Source organism: Melospiza melodia, chromosome 6, assembly GCF_035770615.1.
Source record: "Melospiza melodia melodia isolate bMelMel2 chromosome 6, bMelMel2.pri, whole genome shotgun sequence".
Taxonomy (NCBI): Eukaryota; Metazoa; Chordata; class Aves; order Passeriformes; family Passerellidae; genus Melospiza; species Melospiza melodia.
Window position 1 is genome coordinate 11,709,608 of NC_086199.1, and position 22,938 is coordinate 11,732,545.

General features: G+C 37.4%; 1 long non-coding RNA gene across 3 annotated transcripts in view; it reads left to right on the plus strand.

Moving 5' to 3' along the window:
* LOC134419754 (uncharacterized) overlaps window positions 1-22,938 on the plus strand; it is a 151,519-nt gene that overhangs the window by 85,420 nt on the left and 43,161 nt on the right. The window contains exon 12 of one of the 3 annotated variants that reach the window (XR_010028137.1): window positions 15,809-15,860. The exons of the other annotated variants lie outside the window; for them this stretch is intronic. This is a non-coding gene — a long non-coding RNA (uncharacterized LOC134419754). Of the gene's footprint in view, window positions 1-15,808; window positions 15,861-22,938 lie in introns of those variants that run through there. 3 annotated transcript variants of the gene reach the window in all.

Sequence of the window (22,938 nt, forward strand, 5' to 3'; positions counted from 1 at the left end):
TCGTGTTGCTGATCTTATTCATGATTGAGAAAATTCTTAAAATTTTTCACTTTTCCTATTCCCTTCATAGATAGAGACAGATAAGAGAACATGTTAATCCTCTTTTGCTGAAAAAGGAATTTTATTGACCAATGAGGGATTCTGGGCTATAGGATGGACAGTGCTCTAGTTATTTTTCCAAAGAGAATTTGCTACACAGTTTGATTCTCAGGTGTACATACAAGAAGAAAAACAAAATAATGCTTTTCATTAAATGAAAATGAAAAATCCTTCCTTTCATTAAATGAAATGTTTGCGGGGAAATATTTGAAAAATAATCATGGTTTTCTTTAGCCACGTTCTATTTAGTTATTTATTTGAATTAAGCAGTTTCCTCCAGCTATGGATATTAGACCAGTTAGTAAGATAACTTGTTCATATATTATTACTTTTTTGATCCAAGTCTTAGGAGTTGGGAGTTCGGTTCCAAAGGGAATGAATTTACGTATGCAGGACACGTTGTTCAAGGAGCTAATACTTACAGTAAACAGAGGTTGCCTAACTGTTGAGTAATGCTACAATAGTTATTTCCAATATTTTGCAAGAAACAATGTTCATGCAATGTTTTACCACTAGCAATTTGTTAGTGGTTTTAATTTAATGCCAAAAATATTGCTAAGTTCTGTAATTTCAAAAACATGGAGCATCAAATATTGGGAACTATACCCTCTTTATATTTTTGTAAGGTAAGACATACATAAGAGAGGCACAGTTTTTTTTTCTCACATTAATGGTACTTTAAAATCTGAATAGAGTAGGAACACTCTTGTGACATCACAAATAGTAAATTATATACATTGAAAGGAGATGCATGTGTTTGCAACTTATGTTGCAGGTTAAAGAGAAAGTCTCTAAAATTGCTTAAAAGAGGTCTTTCTCCAATTAATTAGGTCAGGAAGAAAGATACAATCTGAAGTGGCCTTATTTCATCTTCTGCTTTTGGAGAAATGATATGTTTACATTATAGTCAGGTCAAAACTAGCAGTACTACAAGTCTATATGCAATTCTTTGTGCAGTGTTTTACATTTATTGTGATTAATATTTGAATAGAAAAAGTTATAAAGTGAATAAAAATAAATTATCTGTAAAGTGTCCCTAGATCTCCCTCACTCCAGATCCTATAAACATTCAGAATATTGCTCTACTTAGTGTACTTGGTACCTTAACAGTATCGTTAGATATTTTCCTTTCCACTGGAAATAGGAGGCAATTTCCTTGTGGAGGTCATCTTTAACAAACAGTACTATTAATGCAATTCTCACCAAGTTCTTCCATTTGAGAAAGAAGCAAGTTCTCATTTTAAAGAGGGATAACTAATGGATAAAGCAGATGAAATTATTTTTAAATGTCTTACTCTTGTTAAGTCGCAGAAAGAAGCAAAAGGTTTATGTCCCATGCTTTTGCTTTCTCTACTGCTGTGACATTTATGTAGGTATGCATATCTATATAAGTTTACACATATTTACATGTCTATATTTAATAGAGACATAGTCCTCAGCTAGATTTGATTAAAACCTACTTTTCTCTAATTAGACACTTGAGTCCAAAGTACTGGATTCTAAGCATGAATACTCTGTAGGGGAACTAGGAGTTTCCCAACATTTCTTCCACCAGTTTTACAACTGTTTGATTGCTGGTGCAATCCTATCATTATCACCTTCTTTAAAAATAGCAACATAATTGTTGGCCTGAAGTTAGTAAATTCATGTGTATTTTTTCATGTGGTATAATACTGTGCATACCTACATACAGACAGTTTTTTTCACAAAAGTATCTAAATTGCAGTAGCTGTTGTGGGTTTTCAGTTTCGAGCTGATTGGTCTTTGCCTGCTTAATTTTGTTAAAATCTGAATAAAACTTTAGGTGGCCCTTTGGAAGGCTTGCCTTCAATGAGGACCTAGAATTTAGGATATGAGACATATTAACTGGTTATTATTTCCATCAAACTCACTCCCAATTAACATCCACTTGTGCATGTCCAACTATAAAAGTAGGTTTCTCCATAATTTCTCATTTCTCTAATCATTAATTTTTTAGTAAGTTGGAGCAGAACCTGTACCAGTGTGGCTATACTTGTACCTTTTAGTACAGAAAACCCAAGAAATATTTAGGTATTCACACTAATGTCACCCTCTGGATCTTGCTTTGCAGATAATCTGTTCCTTTAAAGTAAGTCTCATATTATTTGATGAAGCATCCATAGAAGAAGATTGGCTTTCCATATACATGGTGGTACATGGAAAAATATCTGTAAAGGTTTGTCAGACACCCCATGAAATTTTTGATGGAATGCTAGCTTGTTAGCTTAAAGGCAAGGTATGGAGCCTTGTCTTGTAACACGGAGAAAAAGCCCTGTACTGATACAATCACATGAAGGAAAGAAGCCTGTGCAGGAAACCTGTGACTCTAGCTAAAGAGGCAGGTTAATTGTGATGAGGATGCTGGCAAAGACTGTGCTTTGGGGTGGAAAAGTGAGCATACAATTTTCTGGAAAATGACTGTGAGAAGGAGATGAAGACGTGCCGAGCAGGACAGGTTCCAACCGCCCAAATGCACATCAGGGGTGTGAGTGCTTGGGCAGATACCTGCAGCAGTGCAAGACAGGATGTAGAATGAAATAGCTGTTCTTTGTTGTGAAAAATGGTCCCACATCCTTTCTTTGGTGTATTTAAAAGAGCTTAAATAGAAAGCAAACAAAGATACAAAATAAAAGAGCAGAAATTAGTGCAAAAAATGCAAAGTGATGAAGAGGAGCTAATAAGGTGGATTGAGAGGTAGGAATGGTGTTAACGAAATGAAAATAATGCTTCTGTAGAAATTATATATGAGAATGATGGGAGTCAAATGAGAAAGCTGAATGTAATTCCATTACTGTGGGACTGAACAGCATGAAAGGAAAAATGAAGGAAATGTCAAGGAGGCAGCAGATAAAAGAAAGGTTATGTTAGGGTGATATGTCACTGAGGAAATGATTTTCACACTGATTGGTGTATTTTCTCCAGTGTGTTTCACTGCTTATTGCTTTTCAGAACTGATAGCTTTCTGATGATTGGATGTCAGAATATTTTGTTCCACAAAAGAAAGATTTACTTATGGGATTTCATATACTTGTTTTGTGTACTATTTCTTGTCATTAATCATGTCTTCTTCCTACTGCCCTTTAAACCTGATGTAATGCTGGTTTATACATCTCCTCCTAAAGAAACACTCAATATGAGCAAGTCATAAAAGTATTCTACAGAGTTTGCCAACACTTGAGGGCAGGAACACTCAGACATTTTTGAATACTTTGGTTCTAATTTAGCACTAACTGGAACATACCTCATCTCCACAGTGTTATTTTCTTTAGAAAAGAACATTGGTTTCATATACAGAACAAAAGGATGATCATTAAAACCCATCTGTGGGCCTCTTTAATAAGCAGAAGCCTGAGATAACCCAGAGAGCTTTTGCACAGCAGTACATTGAAACTTCATGTCAGCAAAGTTTGCAATACTCAGAGATGGTTGGGAAGGAAGAAAGTAGAAATCCTTAACTATTAACCAACTGAACCAGTAACCAACTAAAACTCACTCCACACTCTAGCAGATATGAATGTGTCCTTTGATTCTGCATTCCTAGAATCCCTGACCAATAGCAATGAAGAGTCCATATTTGCATATGTAAACTTTTATGAGGAACTTTTTCCTCTGGAGGAGCAGAAATACATTTGACATAAATAGTGCAGCCTTTTCAATATCCACTTGACACACATGTTTTTCCACCAGTGGACATTGCTCAGACCACTACAGCTGTGAAATACACAGAGAAAAGGTGGTCAAGAAAAGGAAAAAATTACCAAGCAGGAATACAAATTTTGGAGCATGAATTATCAAAAATTCTTATCTTCCATGTGAGGGGATGCTAGAAAATGTTATTATTTTAGATTTAGTTGCATAGGAGCTGGTAAAAATTGAGATTTAGATATTGGGGACACATATAAACACTTTACCACATGATAAAAAATTGTACCTAATATATGAACCATTATTAGTAAAATTAAAAAGAGCTGGTCACCCTGTTTTTCTGGGTTGTGTGTAAGGTTAAAAAAAGTCCAAAACTGCACCATTTTGCTGTTGAAAATGTGTGACCTTCATATTTCTTTTCCTGAATGTGAGTGTATATGAAAGAGATAAGCTAGAATGTCAACTAGCAATATGTCAGCTATGGCATGTGGGTTGTTCATATCCAGGCTGTTGCCAATTAGAAAATGCAAATTAAATGAAAAGCCACTTCTCCATGGTGTAAGGTGGAAGAACCTACCTTGCATTCATGGCAGGACCAGATGATGTACTATAAAAGGCTGTTGTATTTTACCCATTGATCTCTAGAATACTGTAAGAGGGAAGAAAGTATGGAGAACCTTGAAATTCAGAGCCAATTATTCTTCCCAAGTTTTGCATGGTTCTCAGGATGGTGAGTAATGGGTTGCTGTTCTGCACAGCAGCACAGCTGTACAGCTACTGGATTTGCTTCAACAAAACATCAACTTTTCAGTAAAAAATTGGCTGCAAGAAGATAACAGATGTACAAAAGAAAATAGGGAAAGAATAACTCTTAACATCTTTATATTTTGTTTACTAGGAATTTTTAAAGGGAGAAAAAGCTTAACTGTTATGGCAAGTTGATATTTTTGCCCTTATAAACTATTTTTATTGTACTAATTTGTTCATATTATTGTACCACAGATAAGAGCACTGTTGTTACAGCTTGGCAGGTTCATAGTCAACCTTCCTTTTCCAAATACTTGTATCTTTGGTACTATTTAAGTGGCAACAGAAGCTGGCAAGAATCTACAGCTACACTTCTTGTTCTTTTTAACTGTGAAAAACACTCTGGTTAACTCTTGTCTTTGTTTAGTCTATTGTTTCAGTTTCTTTGAAAAGACAATGGCAGACATTTTATGGGAGCGAATTATGGTTCAATCTCTAAGAAGTTTATTTCTGTTTGCTAACAAACTAGTCTTTTGGGGGCATTGTATTTCTTATAGTAGCAGTCATGGACACTAATTCCCAAATATGGGCTTGTAATTCCTGCATGGGGTTATAGTCACAGAAACATAAAAGGCACAGGAACTAGGAATAGTGACATAATCCCACAAGTGTTACAGAAAGAGAGGTCATAATGCCCTTTAAGTGAAGCTGTGACTGGAAATGTTCAGGACTTACTGTCCCAGTAAACCTATTGTCCTCATTATATGAACTCTTTGTGGGCACCAGACAAACACATAACAGAAAAGCTGTCTTCTGCCCAGAAAAGCTTATTTTCTAATTAACAGCTTCTTTGAGCAGCTACTGTCCACAATAAATCTCAAAAGGTTGCTTTCTCCTAACAGTGCATTAGAGTTTTCACTGAAGCCAGCGCGGAGCTCGGGCAGCGCTGACCTGCGCACGCTCCCGAGAGTTTCCCCTGGAGTGGCTCTGGTGCTCAATCCATCCTGTTCCTGCCAGTGCCATAAAAACTGGTGTCTGCAGAGGCAGGGAAGGGCAGGGAAGCAGGCAGTGATACTCCCTGAGAACAGCTTCCCAGTTCTGCAACACTTTGAAATTCAGTCGGGGACTTCTTGAACCAGAAATAATCATGTGGGTTTGAGGTGTCTTTGCCTCAGGGGATTTCTCTACCAAGAACTTGTCTAGTTTTCTATTGAACCCCTGTCATCTACACTTGGGGCACAGTGTTCTGGTCCAAAATTGCATATTGTTGTGAATGTGCCTTGTTTTGCTGGTTTAGAGGCTGGTACCTGCAAAGTTGCCAGGGTAGGAAAGTAGTGCTTGTTAGGACAAACAGTACTTTCTTGGGATGGCCCCAGAGTAACCAAATGCACACTTCTTTTTACAGCAAAAAAAAGATGAATATTATGATACTGTAGATACCAATGCTTAAAAAAAATGTATTTTAATAATTAAAAGCTTCTATAGGTAACAGCTAACCAATATAATGTCAGGAAAAGTCACTAGTGATGGGAAAAAACCCAAAAAAACAGCAAGAAAGAGCCTCTAAACTATTGTTCTGCCTAGAAGACCCTGTGTACATAACCAGATAGTCTTCTTGTTTACAGCTTTGGAAGAAAAGACAGACAAGTGTGTTTTATTTATGCATCACTGAATATTTTACATATAGTGGTTCAGGAATTACATCACACAAGGTTTTTACTCTCCATCTCCTTTTACAATTCACTTTTAGATATGGTATGTCTACAACATAGTTAAAAAATTATTTAAATTGACCTACCCAGAACATCATGATGCTGCAGCTAAACTGTGTAACTGGACTCTTGGTTTATTGCCAGCAGCAGTGTTTCCTCTCCACTGTGGTAAACTGCCAAGTAAACACACACCTTAACTTCCAAAAGTGACCACAGCAGTCTTCATTTGCTACTCTTTCTTTAAATGTAATTTTCACTACTTGATAATTTGAATGAGCACTTGATCAGAAAGAGGACATGTATTGAAACATTTGCATACCTTGCAAGTGAAGGTTTGCTGTTGTAAAAACAAATTCACTCTATAGTTTCACATGAAGGCTTAAAATAATTATTAAACAAGTCTTTGTTTTCATGCTGGGCTGAGGTTTCCTTCCACATCTGTAGTAAATTGTCCTAAGGAACATTGATTCAAAAGAGCTAGATTGTCTTTTAGTAGCATGGTTAGGATAGGCAGATGAGTCATGAGGAAGATTACTGTTATAGTTGATGTCAGGAAAAAACCCCAGTTTTATGTATTATATTTCAGCAAGTGAAATATATAAAAATTTGGTCTCTTTAGCAAGATCATCTGGTTTCACTAAGTCTTGTGTCACCCTTTGAGCAGTCTACCTTCTATGTCTGAGGGATGAAATGCTAGAACATAAAAAAAAGTTAGAAGTTTTTCTGCCAGCGTTATTGCCACTAGACAATTTTCCAGCATGTGATTGATGGTTAAGGTTTCTGCATCATACATAATAATTCCAGGTGACTTTTGCCGACTGCATTTAAGTTGAATGGCATCTGATGTAATTTAATGAGCAAATTGTCCTTTATCTGAACAGTGAATCCTGTACCACCAGTTCCTGCAGACTTTCTCTCCAAGCAACATAAATAATTGTCTTTTCTGAGTTATTCCTTTACCTTTTTTTGGAGAGTCTTAGACTTTATCTCTCTTCCTAGTAGTGAGGGAGAGGTGTGTTACACTGTTAGAATTCAAGACAATCTGAGTTACAAAAGAATACTTTTCTTCATAGCACTATTTTGCAAAGTATGCATGCGTGGCAGGAGAGTTACTTTTATTTTTTAACTTGAGGCAGATAGTGTATAAAGTGTATAGAGTTCAGTGGAAGCCCAAATTGAACTGACAGATTATACACTAGGATTTGAAGAAATGACATTAGTATAATATAGGAGGAAAACCCAGTGTGAACTAGCCTTCTTGAAAAGGGATAGAAAAATACATTAATTTGTGATAATACTTATTTTAGGGAGAAGGAAATGAGGTGAAGTAGAAATTATATTAGTCTTTGCAGTCTTGCAAAGAAGAGTGATATATATAAAAAAGCAACTAAATAATTGTGGAAGTTATGCTTTGACATCTGTGTTCTCTCTTAATTCTACGTATGGCCACATGTAACTATGGCAGGTGAAGTCAGCTTTTTGGAAACAATTCTAAAAAGTTCTGGTTTCAGCTGCAAATGTCAAATATCATCCTAAGGCTGTTTCTGATTTCTCTCTTGTGATGGGCATTGGCAAAAATCCAGAGAGCAATAATGTAAACTTGATTTTCAGTTTTGAGTTAGACACATAAGGAAGAAATTTCTGATCTATAATGTAATTTGAAAACCCAACTTAGACAAGAATTAAATATTCTATCCATATCTGATTTGCTTTTTATTGATGATCTATAGATGGTGTGGCCATTATTTCTGTGAAAAACTGCTCAGTTTTCTTCAAGCATTTCTCCCTATGCTGTTTTACCATCTGTTGATGAATATAAGTAAATATTGTTATTGTAAAGATAGTCTCTAGTCTGGCCTGTAACGTGTGATCCAAATTAAATCTTGGCTCTCTGGGGAGTTTGTGATTTTTAGTGGTTCTGAGTGTATGTGACTGAGAGTGTGTATAAAAACCACAAACCGCCAAGGTCATTTTTATTTATTTATTTATTTGCTTTGGAGAGCCTGTCCCTGCTTGGGGAGGGGGTGCTAGAAATCTGGGTGCATGAGGTAAGTCCTCCTTACATATGGAGTGAATTAGGAAAGGCTGAGAGAGAAAAATACTGCATTTTCCAGCGTCCATCATTATAAAACTGGAATATGTGTTAGGCAGCTGCCAACTTTACATGCTGAGCAGAATACTGACAGTAAGCTTGTCATCTTTAAGTTGCTCATTTTACCAATATGTTTCTCTTTGGTCTTGATGGAGGGAAAATCTTAGGCAATCTCAAGTATATTAAGTAGTGAAGCGCACCAAGTTAGAATTGTTTAAATGGAAAATTTAGCCACATTAATAGTGCATCATCTTTTTTCTATTAAGAAAAAAAAATAGCAAAGGTTACAGGACAAAATTTAAATAAAACCAAGTTAAATAAAGACAGAGTGGCCCCATGGTGGGAAAAGAATTAGGCTAAAACAGCTTGAGAGGAAACAAACACATAGCAGGTCTATTTTCTGTATCTGTAAATAAATACAAAATTAAACACTGAAAATTGACCTAAGAGGCTCTCCTTGATTTTGGAGGAGATAATTCATTGGAAAAGTCAGAATAACAACAGGCATAAGTCAGGTGTAGTTGAAAAAAGAACGGAATTCTTAAATATTATTCAGAAAAGTATTTAAAATAACAGCAACAGTGTGTGAAATGATATTCTTTTGGGTTATGGTTGTCTACATGATATTATTCTCGGTAAGTAAAGGAAAACAAGGGAAGGGCTCACTTTTCTGATTTTTTTATAATGTGAAATTCAGCCATTTTTCCAGATGTCTCTGTACAGATGTATCCAGTTGGGCAAGCCAAAAGGGTATTCTGCTGTTTCATTGAATAGAGCTCTTTGTAAATTTAGCACACTACATTTATATAGTATTTGGCTAAGCAGCTACCTGAACTGATGCAGAGAAAGCAGATGAAATATACTCAAATTTAATATCTTGTGCTTTCACTTGTTCTGAGAAATATTTTTCTCACTGAAATGTGAAATGCTAGTGTGAACTGAAATTAAGTCTTAAGAGTAAGAAAACATCTAGGACTTCATTTTCAAAGATATAGAAAAAAAATGACTGCAAAACATGTTCTGTGAATCAACCATATAATTCCAATATGAATAATAAATAAATTTTAATGGTATTACTAGAGGGTGAATTAAGCAGTTCTCAACTGATTAAAATGACATTGTACACTTTGAAACAACGCTGAATAAAGCATCAGATTGGAAACCTTGTAAATCCTTGTGATCAGAGAAATATTCATAAGTTCTGATCAAGTATAAAGTAAAGACAGGCCTGAATCAATGTCCTTTGTACCCTTATCCAAAGTAAACCAAAATGCTGAGGCATGTAAAATTCCTGTTGTTAGTGTATCATTCAGAATAACTTCCATGATTCAAGTTAATGCACTATGAATACTCCTGGCTTCTGTTAGGAACTCTATGTCCCCTCTTCTGGACAGCAGAAATTATTTTCATTGCATACCCTGCATGCTGGCATAAAAGAAACATTTTCACTTACTCTCTCAGTTCCACAGTTTAACTCAAAGTGTTAAAAGTGCTTCTGCTAAATATAAACCAGGTTTTCCACTAGCTCTTTTATATTTTAGATTTCTCAATATTTCTCAGTATTTCTCTTGATTTGGCAGGTCAGTCTGTTTATGGAGGCACTGACCACGATTACCTTCCGTTGGTTTTGCTTTTGCAGGAGGCAATCAGAACTTTGTAGAATCAGGGTTTTTTCTTAAGTTTCCAAAGTTCTTCTAATTGAGAGATGAAGAGAGACAGAAGGAGATAGAAAACTTGATGGCTTTTCAATAAATACATTTTTAAAGCATATTTGCCTAATGGCAACATTATTAATTGAAACTTTTTTAAAGAAATATCAAATTTGTCCTAATCTGGTAAAGTCCTATAAAAAGCAACACTCTAAGAGCTAGTAGTCTAAACATGCTGATATAGAATGGTTCTAGTTTAGGAATATAAAGCTGGTGAGGTTCAGTCTTGGGTTGCTTCTTGAGTCACTGATCTACAAAACAGCTACCATTTGATGGTTCTGGTTTCAGCTTTACCTGAGGCATTTCAGTGTGAGAATTGTAGGGGGAAAGTACAGATCTTCTAATAAGACAGAGACTGACAGAACTGATTTTGCTCAAAAGTAAGCAAAAAATTGCTGTGAATTGGAATGAAATTTGTTAAGTATTGGCACCAGCACAGCTTGTTTTAGTACTACAATTAGAACGAGTCTGCAGCCTTCATATATCCAAACTGACATCAGTCTGGAGTGACTTTTCCAGAAAGGGTAGTATGGTGAAGAGCAGAGTAATGTGTAGGCATCCTCAGCAGTGGCATGCCAAACAATGAACCATGTGGTTTACTGGTGCAGTTTTTAAAAAAGGGAACTGCTACAACATGACTGTATTTCCCTACATCCGCCCAGAAGGCTGGACAGTGTGCAGAAATGGATAATTTAAGTGTGCAACTGGGATGCATGTTAAGAAAGATCTACCTTACACCATGGTATGAAATGATCTCATGATTTGTAAATAGTTTTCCCAGATTAATTATAATCCTGAAATTCAGGAATATTTTAAATCACCCTGATTATATAGATAGATTATAGTCTTTATGTGTGTACACATGATATACATAATTAGAGAAATGTGCTTCATTCAAACCAACTGCAATCATGAAATTACTTTTTCCCATTAAACTTCACAGGAGGCTGTGATTACATCCTTTTTGTTTTTAATATGAGTTCCCTGCAATTCCCAAGCTCTCAAATGTTTCAAACCAGCTGTAGTAGTAGGACTTTTAATTATACTCTTGCTTAGTGAGTGACATATAGCTCTTTCTCAGTTTGAATTAGCCCTGGAAAAACAGATAGGAGTAATATGAACTAAAACACTAAATGCAGAACAGCTGTGGACAGAAATAAATGCCTTGATTGAAAACACTCCCCTGGTAGTTTCCTTGAATGTTGCTATGGTACAAAAATTGCATTTTTATTATAGATTTTCTAAAGTGACAGGTGTTCTTTAGAGCACCTTTCCTGTGCTTTTACCTTTAATTTTAAAAACTAAGTTGTTAATTTGCAATTTACTTAGATATATTGAAAAAACCAGCACATTATTTTTCCTACAGTGACTATGTGTAAATTTACCATATTTAAAATGCATCTGGACAGAATCTTTTCTGGGAAAGGGTCTAGCCTGCATTGGGTGGAATTTCTGATGATTTAGAGGTTATTAATAAGCTTCCTGTAATTGAAAAATAAAAAAAAACTATGAAATGATTGAACTGAAGGTGATAAGCTTTATCAATTAAAAGTGTATTTTTTGATAAATTGTATTTCTCTTTTTTAAAACTTTAAATTTCAAAAATATGAACATTTTGTTTTAAAAATATAACCTGTGCCACTATAAATATACAAATTTTTAATTGAAAACTCAATATTTGATGCATTTTTACTTAGGGTAAAGCAGGTCAATAGTATCTGAAAAATGAACATGAGCCTTATTTCCATCACAGTAACAATTTTTCAGTGCCACGGGAGTTTTTAGAAAATAAGCAGGAAAAGTGTAACAAAACCACCAAAACAAGTCTGTCTTAAAGTATGGTCTTTGGAAATGGCACTTCCAACTTCCCAGGTGCAGTTGGATTGTTAACTGTGTCAGCAATCCAACCTCAGAATCCAATATATTCTGGGCTTGGTGCTTCTCAGCTCAGTAGCACTTTGTGGAAGCAACCACACAACTTAGAAACAAACAACAACTTGGGGCAAGAATCCAGAACAGTTGCAAAAGCATAGATTTTTCTCTTTGTCGTGCAGTAGTTGTGTCATTGCTGAGCATGACTTTTCATAACGGGCTGGGCTTCTAAATTCACTTTCTATCAGCTTTGTCTCATTCGTACTCAGGATTTAGCTAAGTGTTCAGATAGACATCACAAATCTCTGTTGACTTCCATAGCTAACCAATGACATGAACTGAAATTTAGAGACTTGCTTTTGATATCAGCATGATATTAGCCTGAGATAAGTGTTACAATGCTTGCTGGGGACTGGGTATGATTAGAGACATGCCCCTGCAGAGTTGGCTGGCAGAAACTGTGGCAGCATGGGGCAGAAAACCTCAAGTTCTTTGGAGTGGCAATATTTTAGAGTGATAAGACTTGTTTCAGCTCAAAACCTCTTAAGGGCGTCCTTAACTTTGGGAGGTTGGAAGTATGTACCAAACTCTCCCTGAAGAGTCAAGCGGGAAAAATTTTTCCTGGAGAAATTCAATCCAAAAATCTAACTCACATATGTTGACTTTCTTTTCTGCTGGAGGAACGTGTCTCTCTTAACCAGGTACAGAAGGTATCACAAGCAGCTAGTTTAATACCTAACTCTGACACTTGGCTTGGGAAGGTGTGTAAAATACCCAGAGCAGTGTTTCAAAGACATTTTGAATGGTGTCATTTTTGTCCATCTCACAGGACATACTACCAGAAGAAACTACACCAAGCTCCTTTTGAATTCTCTGACTGAATGCTTGAACATGTAGCACTGCTAGTGCTGAATACCCTCTTTGCATACATTTTTGCATAAAAAGTTTCTGTAAGCCTATGTAGTTCTCTTGACTCAAAAAATATCACTACCCAGAGTTTAAATTCTGGATTCCTTGGCCAGATTTCTATTCTTTGAGAGGTTATAGCAGTCTTCTAGCTAGGTATTAATAAATAAATGTAATATTTTCCACTAGAAAAAATAGCTAAAATCAGAAAATTTCAGTTCATACAGCATAAATAGCTGCCATTTCTGTCACCTGCAGCTTCTTAAAGATTGATACATTTGGGGTTTTTATATTGCATGATAAGCTTCATGAAGCTGTACTAGAGAAAGAATGGAGAATGAAGGCAAGTATGGATTTTGCAATTACATCTGAGCATAAATCATCTTGCTTCATATTGCTTCCAAGTTTTCTGTTCTCTTATTTTGGATAAAAATGAGCTAGTTTAAACACAAACTAATGCAATTTTGAAGAAAAATGATTGTTCTTTGATTTTTGTGCTTTGATAAAAGTGATGCAGTTTTTAAAAAATCTGATGTTCAACCTGAATACTTGGGCTATTTAAAGGGAAGGTACATCAGCTAATCTTTCACCACCAGAATTTAAACTTGAATTAATACCTTCATCCAGGCTGTCTGAATGTGAATTGTGCATGTTTTACAAGATCCTAAAAGTAGGCTACAAAAATGCTGCTTTCCTAACTCCATTTGATTCAAGTGGATTCCTATGTAGTATTTTCAGAATTCCTCACCACAGTTAGTTTTGCTCTGGAATCTGATAGCCAGTTGCCTTTTCAGCTGAAGCAAAACAAAATAAACAATGCAAAATTGTCCTCAAAATGAACACTGACAATAAAAACCCAGCTGCTGTAAGAAGAAGCTGTTAATTCTTACTGGTGTAGGGATAAATCACAAACTCTAAGGGGCTTTCCTAGGATACATCCAGAGACGAGTGGGAGGACAGTCATTGCCTTCCTTTACTTAGGCAGCATGAGAAGGACATCTCAGCCAGATCTTGGACATGAAATTTCTTCCCACTAATGAGAACTATTTTTAAAGCACTTAGAATGTTTTGTTAGCTATAGCAATAATAATGGAGTTATTAATATAGCATCACTCTGTCTAGACAGATCTATATCGAGCTGAAAATGATGAGAACAAAAAGAAGAGAAACAGATTTATTTCTGAATTCAAACATCTCTAATTCCAAAAGTTTCACTGAGTTCCCACCACCCACCATGCTGAAATGACACTAGTGTACAAGAAGTTGGCAGAACATGATGCTTATGGCAATCATGCACCGTTACTTTTTTGGATTGCACCAAGCACTCACTGTCATGTTTAGCAGCCAGGGCTCAAAGGTCAGAACTGATATCAAAAGTCAGGTGGCCCAGTTACACAAATAGAACTAGAATTTGGTATGAACCAAACAGATGTGTCCCCAAATGTGAGAAATGTATTTGTAAAGGATTCTCAAAACCTGACTGAACGCTCACACAGTCTTGTACATCTGTATGTAAACTCTGAGATAGGGTGTGCTGACTTAGAAAGGCCATGGAATAGAGGTGACATTGTTGTGAGAGAGAGATTGAACTAGAAACAAGTTTCAAACTATGGCCTTGCAAAAAAGACCAGATATTTTGGAGAATGACAACTTTGAAAGATGGATTGTAGCATGACCATGATTGGTGTTAGAAGTGTTAGCAGCATTGTGTGGCAAAAGCTAATAGGCTGAAAAATGTTTATAAGGTATTGTATCCAGGAAACAGGTTGGATTCTGATAGAATGGCATTGAGTTTTACATCTCTTGTGTCTCACCCTGCTATGAGACTGATAATGGAATAAAATCTTTTAAATTGATGCACCTCTCAGTTGCCCCGTCTCTGTAGAGCTGGGAGTTTCCAACCCCTAAACTCCTGCAGATCAGCACAACTCACCTGTCCTGTTCCCTCTGGAAACCTATGGGCCTGTACCTTTGCACCACAGGCCAAGCAGCCTGGCAACCTTTCATCCTTCCAGAGCAAGCAAGTGCTCAGTTCCCCCAGCAGCACCCACATTCCCTCCTGCTCCCAGTAATCTCTCACAAACCTGTGCCATGTGTGACCACCCACCCCCAGAGATGTCCAATTCCTTCCTTTGCTTGAGAAGCTTTTCCTCTGGGAGGAGCTCCCTCAAGTCAAGCAGCTGCCTCAAACTTTCCCTTAGAGCAAACTGCCTTCTTCTTGCCTAAGGCACTGTTTTCTCCCTACCACCTACCAGGTTCGTGGTTTAACACTTATACAGGATGAATTATAGCTCTCACGTAGTAACTGCATTGTGCAGTTTTTATACCATGTATTGTCTGGCATTGGGAATTTGGGTAGCTCCTGAATGACAAAAATGATTCCCCAGACTCACTCTCACTCATTGAACCTTTCAGTCTTTTCCTAATGTTAAAATATGCTTTTCAACATTGTTTCAGGATTTCGCCGGTCTTCCATTTTTTTTCTGCTACAATGTCAAATGCTTCAACTCCACTGAAAGTAAAGAGCATGACTGCAATGCTGACCATTTTTCTTGTAGTGGTTCATAACCCTCCTCAGGCACAGTGCAACTCTGTGGAAATATTCAGTGGATTTCCATATTTCTGGATGTTTTAAACTCTGCTTATTACTGTAATTTATAACTCTTGTATTTCCGTCAGTGAAAAAAAGTCTTGAGAAAATGTGCTTGCAGAGCTCCTCATTGTGAGGGGAAGGAAGAGGGAAATACTGGGTGTCAGTAGGGGTGGCAGTGTCTTACTGTGGTGGAAGCATCATGCTCTTGTTATATCCTTGATGCCAAATTGGGAAACTGCACAAGGGTCCTCTGCTAGCTCAATCGAAGCTCCCAAATCCTTAAATCCCCCAAACCTGTATCCCACCAGATATCACCCAGCCAGCAATCTCATCTTCTCTGATCTCTATGTACAAAGGCCCTTCCATCCATGATCAGTTTACTCCAGTACTATTGAGGCTTTTTCTTTGCCAGGTCACTCCAGACTCCTGAGATTATGTCTTGAAGCTCTTGAAGCTTTCTCCTCCACTGTGTCCTGGATACTCATCTGTAAGTTCCCTATTTCTGTCTACATTCAAATCCTTTTCCACCTGTGCATTCACCCCATTAACCTCCCTCCCCATTCCAAGTCTCTGTGTCTGTAGGAACAATTACTGACAGGTCCATTTATGTTTTTAAAGATATGGATTTATGAACCTTCCCCATGTCCTCTTTCATTCCCTTGGATGCTAGCGCCTGCTAGCTGGCTGAATGTATCCCATTTCTTGGATCTGCCCTCAGAAATAAACATGCCCCAGCCCTTGTTTCTGGCAGAACTCTAAGAAAACCTGGACCCTGGCTGCAGTAATCAAAAATCTGCTCATAGGGCAAAGGGAAAACAAGAGAAGTCGGGATGAAGAGTCCATGTAGAGCCCTGTAGGAACTGCTGTCCTTCAGTTCTTGATTTATTTTACCCCTGGTGCACACTTTGCTCTTGGTTCTGTAATCAATCAGGGCAAGAAGGTCAGCTCCTAAAGGCCTACTTAAATCAACATCTGTGGTCTAACTGATCAGCATTACATAAGATGAACTTCAGCATAACATAACCAGTCCCAACTGAAAGGTAAATTGCTGCACAACATATGCAAAATACAGGATCATGTGAAAGATGAACAAATTGCTTGGCTTCCTTCACCAGTTCTGTAATCTCTTCCATGTGGGACCATCCCTGTGCTCATTCAGAGCCCTCATGGCCTCCATGGAGTTCTGTCCTTCCCTGCTGTGGCTCTGGCCATGAAGCAGCAGCATTTGACACGATCCTTGAAATGACTTTTCTGAGTCTCTTGTTTCCATAGGGTGTTTTGTGAGGCTTTAATGAGGCTGAAGGAGAAGCAGAATGAACAGGAAGAGAGGAACCTGGGTTTGTGCCAGAACATGTGGTGGATAGTAGTAGTCTGATTTCTAAAATGGAGGTGTTGCAGCCAATGAGCTCAGTATTTCCCATATTAATGAATTTTAAGGTTGGCAAGAAGCTGCTTAGACAAACACAAGAAGCGTAACTAGGAAGGATAAGAAATACTCTGTTATTATTACTCTCCCCACCCATATTTGTATGTACACAAAACCCCCTCTGTTTATTTTAAATTCTACCCAGATTAAACAGTGAGATGACTTTAAATGACCAGTTTGGCAGCAGTTTGGAAATATTATATCCAGAGAGCATTTTATTCCCAAACTGAATTATATGTAGCAAACTGCAAGTTAATAATTTGGCCATGAAAGAAATAATAAGATTAAAAAGTATTTCTTATTATCAGTCAGCCATATGTATTCCAGAACAATTAGTGGTTTTGATTATTTGGATGAGGTTCCTGTGTTGGCACTTGCTGGGAATACAGCAAAGTGACAGTGAAAAAGAGTAGTATAAAATTTTAATTCTCTTGATACTGTCCAGAGTGGCAATATTTTTTCCCCTGAGTTATTGACCTAAAGACCTATTTTGATTTTGTTTAATCCTGAAAGGGATGATACTTTAGGCTTTTTTTTTTAACTAAAAATGAGTTGAAACAGTAATTTTCCCAGGTTTCTTAGCTTTCCAAAGCGTGATGAAAGGAGACAGTATTTTTTTATACCTGACTCTTCAATTTTTTGAAGGTTTCCATTGGAACTACTGTAGAAAGATAAAATGTTTTGCACATTTACTACTGTTTATTTTGTTGTAGTTCTAACTTCAACACCAATATATTTCGTTTGCATTTGTGCTTTGAATTGGTTTCACTGATGAAGACACAATAAATTATACATAAAAGAAAGTGATCTTCTAAGATGATGTTCATTAGGCAGTTCTAACTTGTAATGCATCAGAAACCATATGCTTTGTGCATTGGCTCACAGCTGTAAAACTGACTTGAAATTACCAAATGAAGGCTTGGTGCCAGTTTCCAGTGAAACCAATGACAAAACTTCATTTATTTTGATGGTTCAGAGTGAACTGTGCAATATTCACAACTACAAATTAAAAGTTTTTGGTTTTGAGCCAGTCTCATTTTTCCTTCTGCAGGTTTGTAATGCTGAAAATATAGGCAAACCCCCTCCCCCCCTTTTTAGTGTATGAAGATATTAAAAAATCTAGTCTGTTTTTCAGTCATTTTAGTCCCTTCTGTTTTTTCACTGCAAACCAAGTAACTCAGGGCAGTCAGACTATAAGGAAAAGGAGACTGAAGTGTCAAGTGTTTCTGGTCACACCTCGAGTGATACAGAGAGCAGCACGCCTGTGTGAGCCCTCATAGCCCCTCAGGGGGCTGGAGGGGCAGGTACTGTCCATCAGTGTCCATGGCATTGCCAGACATACCATTCCACTGCAGATTCCATTCATAACCTGACCCTGAACTCAGGTCGTAAAAGGAGAGACCATTTACTTTGTGGGGAGAGGGCTGTTCAAGCACCAAAGGAGCATTTTGGAAAATAATCTCACCCTTTGTTAAAAATCCATGTAATTTATTAGCATCATTGCTCTATATCGTATGTAACTGTCATCTGCACTAGGACAAAACTTGTAACATGCCTCCAAATTTAAAGTGGAAGTCTTCCAAACTATTGAAGGGATTTCTGAGCATACATCCTCTTGTTGAGGATGTATGTTCAGAAAGAAAAGTGCATGAGTGGTATCTCTTTCACATTTCTTTTTTACTTTCTGAAGTGCTTTTCCAACTTCTAAAATATTTCTGCCCCTTTTAACCTTAGAAAAAAGGCTAGGCTTGTGTCTTGTAGGCTGAAAGTGTTCACTGTCTAAGAAGTTTGAGTCTCTTAGCAGGGAGTTCATGCTGGACTTCAAGTGAAAACCTATCCATAATCCTGGAATCATCATGAAGCAGAGCATGTTTGAGGCATTTACAGCCGCCTGGCATTGTTGCTGAGGGACAAATTCAAATGGCTGATCTGCCAGGCTTGTCAACACCTTTGAAATGTGCTGCCTTGCCTGGTCCCTCAAAAGACACCTTGGAGAGAGACAGGGAGCCAAAGTGACAGACCAAGCCAGAGTCCGCCTACTTGTCGCATTTTCTACCCTTGTTTCCTTTCCTATTTTATAATTGCCTTTCTTTTGGCTTGTTCTTATCCCAACACTAATGTTGTAATATTGGTAAGTGGTTTAATTAGAAGATTTATTAACTTGTGTTTTTAATCTTTTTACTGAGAAAAAGTACCAACAACTGAACATCAAAATAAAAGCTATTGCACAATCCAATAGTTGGGTGCAGTCTGTCCCCTTTGAATTCCATGGCTAAATTCCCATTGGCTTTCATGGGAGCCTATTAAGGAACTAGCTAATGTTATTTTGTAATATGTATGCCACATGGGGTCTCGATTTAGTCACTTAACTAAAGGCACCCAAACAAGTGGCCTTCTTTTTTATTGCTGTGAATGACTCAAGTAACTAAAGGGGAAGACAAGTGCCTAATTTTAGTATGTCCACAGTTGAATATGGTAACCACAGTCCAGTACCATAACATCATTTATATGGGTTGGCATTCATCAGTCACACTGGTAATGGCTTAATAAAGAGTGCTTCAAAAACACTTCTGTTGTGTATATCCCATAAATCTAAAGTAAAAGCAGATAGCAAAGGAAAGAAGTAAATATGGAACAAAAATCTGGGATTAGCTTGACAAAAATAAATTAATACCTGTCTGAGGCTTTGCTTCATGTTAGTAATTAATACCTTTTTTCAGTTAATTTCTAATATTTAAAATAATTAATGTCTTAAAAATATAAAGCAATTTAAACTGTCATCAGAGCTGGGATAGAGCTTGTCTGGAGCAGCATTCTGCAATTTGGTGAAAATCCAAGTGCTTAATTTAGAGCAAAAAGAGTTCGATGCACTTGGTTATTAAACACAAAACTATAAACAAGTGCTGCAATATTTGGGAGATAATGACCTCCAACATCACCTAATTTTTAAGCCACAGTTTCCAAGCCACAGTAATATAAACTAAGATACTTAGAATTTACAAAACCATTGTTTGCTCTTTTCATAGGATGAGTATTAAAATTTCTCTTGTCTGTTTGGGGATTAAGGCCAAATCTGATTTTTTTGTTACACGTTTGTAAAGAAGAATTGCAAGTTCCACTAGTTTAAAAAAGCTGTATATATTCAGAAAGTATGGGTCTTTATAAGAATAGATGTATAAGTCTCTCCTGGCTTTAAGTGTTAATCAGCATATGCATCACACAGAGCATATGCATATGCCTGTCTCTTGAGACCACATATTTTATTCCTTTAGCACTTTGGCGTGTGAGCTTTGTGATTTATGCACATATATATAATGAGAAAAGTCTCATAATGTTTCCCTTCTCAGTGACACAATTGTGCTGGAGTTCTTTGCTTTTTGACAGCTTTCAGTGTGTGATTATGGTTTAGGCTTCTTTTGGTAAACCCTGAACTATTCTTCATTTCCCCTGGGGAGCTGTGTACAGCTTCTGCATATTTATCCCAGTTCTCCCTTTTTTATTTGGATCTTCTCAAGAAAGTGACAGAATTACTTCTGGCTTCTACTTACTGGTGTGCAAGATGCCTTTATTGTTTAGGAGAAAGGCATATTCCAGACTTTTCTAGTGTCCACCTTTCAAGCCTCAATCTTACAAGATGGAAGATCCTAATCTTCAGAATTATCTCTGCCAGTGGTCTTGCTTTGACCTTGTTTGGGCCTTCAAAACCCACATATGCTTGGTCAGGTTATATCATACTACTTCAACAGAAGATTTTGTCCAGCAAAATTTGGGAGGGCTTGAGAAGATTCCTTCACCCTAAAAAGGTTCACTCTTTGTTGCACTCTTCCTTGCTTTTTTTTGCTGGTAACCCCAGAATCAAGGCACCAGTTGAATTTGCCAGGAAAATAATTCCAAGAAAAAGGTACTTACCATATTCTGTGTCTTTGTCCCAGGAGATGTCTGGGTCCTAGCAGGTTGACTGTGTCACTGTGGTCACAGTAGCAAGTCCACTGTGAGTAATGCAGTCTTTATGGATAGTGTGAGTAACACAATCTTTTGGGATAGTGCCAAGTGGTTGGAAGCAATCTCTGTGTTGTCACGACTGCTGGGACAAGACACAAACCCAGGCCCTTCACCACTGACACGGTGAGTGTTCTCAACCCTTTGGGCATCTGTCTCCTGCACCAGATGTCTGAACTTGACGTGTTAAGAGCACATTTCCCTCATTAGCCCCAAGATCCAAACCAAGATTTCAGTACCAGCAGAAGTTCCTTTGTTTCTCCTCTGAATAAAAAGTGCATTTTATGAGAGGCAATGAATGCAAACAACCATAGGTGGGCAGAATGTCTGTTGGAAGCTCATTCTTCAGCAGAGACAATGCCTTTCTGCATTGCTGCTGGGTCTTTTGATAGGCTTCAGAAAGAGCAGAAGAAAAGGAGTCCTTGGCCCGTAGTGATAACTGTCTAAATTTCATTCCTAGAAATATGTGGAGTATCAGGATGAATACTCACACTCCTTTCAGACACCAGCTTGACACGTTCTGCTGCTGTGGCTGTTTTGTTATCTTTTATCCTTCTCCAGGAACAAGTCAAACCCTGGATGTTATTGAAAAGACTAGTGTGCCTTTTCATAATTGATTAATTGAGTAAGACTTGAAGCTGGTGCTAATGACCTTCACTTACATCCTTTCTATGAACCTGCAGCAACTTCCTTGCTGACATATCTGTCAAAGATGTGTTTGTTATTGAATAGTGCTTCCTTTGGAAGGATAAGAGAAAGTTTTTCTATCATATCCATTCTTCATGGGAAGTTTCTTTCAAGAGCTATCCTTATTTCTGGGTCAGAATTCCATCTCAGTCAGAAATTTAAATTTTGTCAATTATTAATGTCTTTCCTCCACACATTGAATGCTAGTAAAGCTCTACCTTATTTCTTGTTTCTCTTCTTATTTCTGATTTCTGACAGGATAAGAAATTCCAGGTGTTTTCTGAGGCTCTGTCAGCAGCTTAATGATCTGGAGATGTTGTCATCTTTGTGTGCAGACTGTTCCTATAGATGAGAGGCTGTCATGGCCTGTTTTGAGACTGCAGTCAGGACTGCACCCATGATTGGAGAGAATGCCACTAGCTCTTCAGCTAAGTGGGTGGTAATGCTGAGAAATTTCACCTTCACTGTCATCTGATGAGCATTCATGTGGTGCTCTTTTCAATTTCATGAGATCCCTGGCCATCCGGGAGCATCTGGGAATGGTGCTGCACTTGGCAGTGTTCTTGCAATTTTTATTGGTATGAAGAACTTCCATTACCTCTCTGGGGTAAATATGCAGCCTTCCTCTGGGCTCATGTTGTGTCAATATACATGTGTGCAACCACTGAAGCAGAAAAACAGCTTATTTAAAAGTAAGACATTTTCTTCTAAGTATGCATAGAGATTTTCTGCTTGCAGTGGACATAAAGAAAGACAAAGAATAACCTTTTCCTCTAGACAAAAGAGTGGAAGGGAAAATAATGTAGACAGAAAAATTACATGGTAGAGAAGAGGATATTTTCCTTACTTTCTTCCATGGCATGACTGTATTTGTGTACTACATCAATTTACTGGTAAATTGCCTCTCTTCCTTTTCAAAATCTGCATGTCAGAAATGCTAACAGAACTATTAGCACATTGAATGGGCCATCATACTGCTTTTGGGAAAGCATTAGCCAGGGATGCTAAGCCTCACTTCTTGCTTTCAAAGTGTACCACATGAATGAATAGCACTAATCATCACTGTTAGTCATTAGCAAGTAACCAGTTGCAACTACTGGGATCTAGAGGCAATTTTTTTCCTGAACTTGCTTTTCATGCTGACATTTGCCTAATTAGTGGCAATAAGGCAGTAATGCTTGCTACTGGGGTGAGAAAAATCTGACACCTGCTGCATCATGGGTATAAATATTTCATAAAGATCCTATCTTTTCAAGTGATGCCCAGTAGTTCAGGGTTTGACTCTTAGCATGAGGGAGCCATTGTGGACTGCTTGTGTTAATTGTCCTGTTGCTTGCCTTCTTCCAGTGCCCTTAGGAAACTTGTTTCACTTTAACCCCCGTTTTATGGCTGCCTCCTTTTCTGCATCATAGATAAGAAAGATTTTGTGA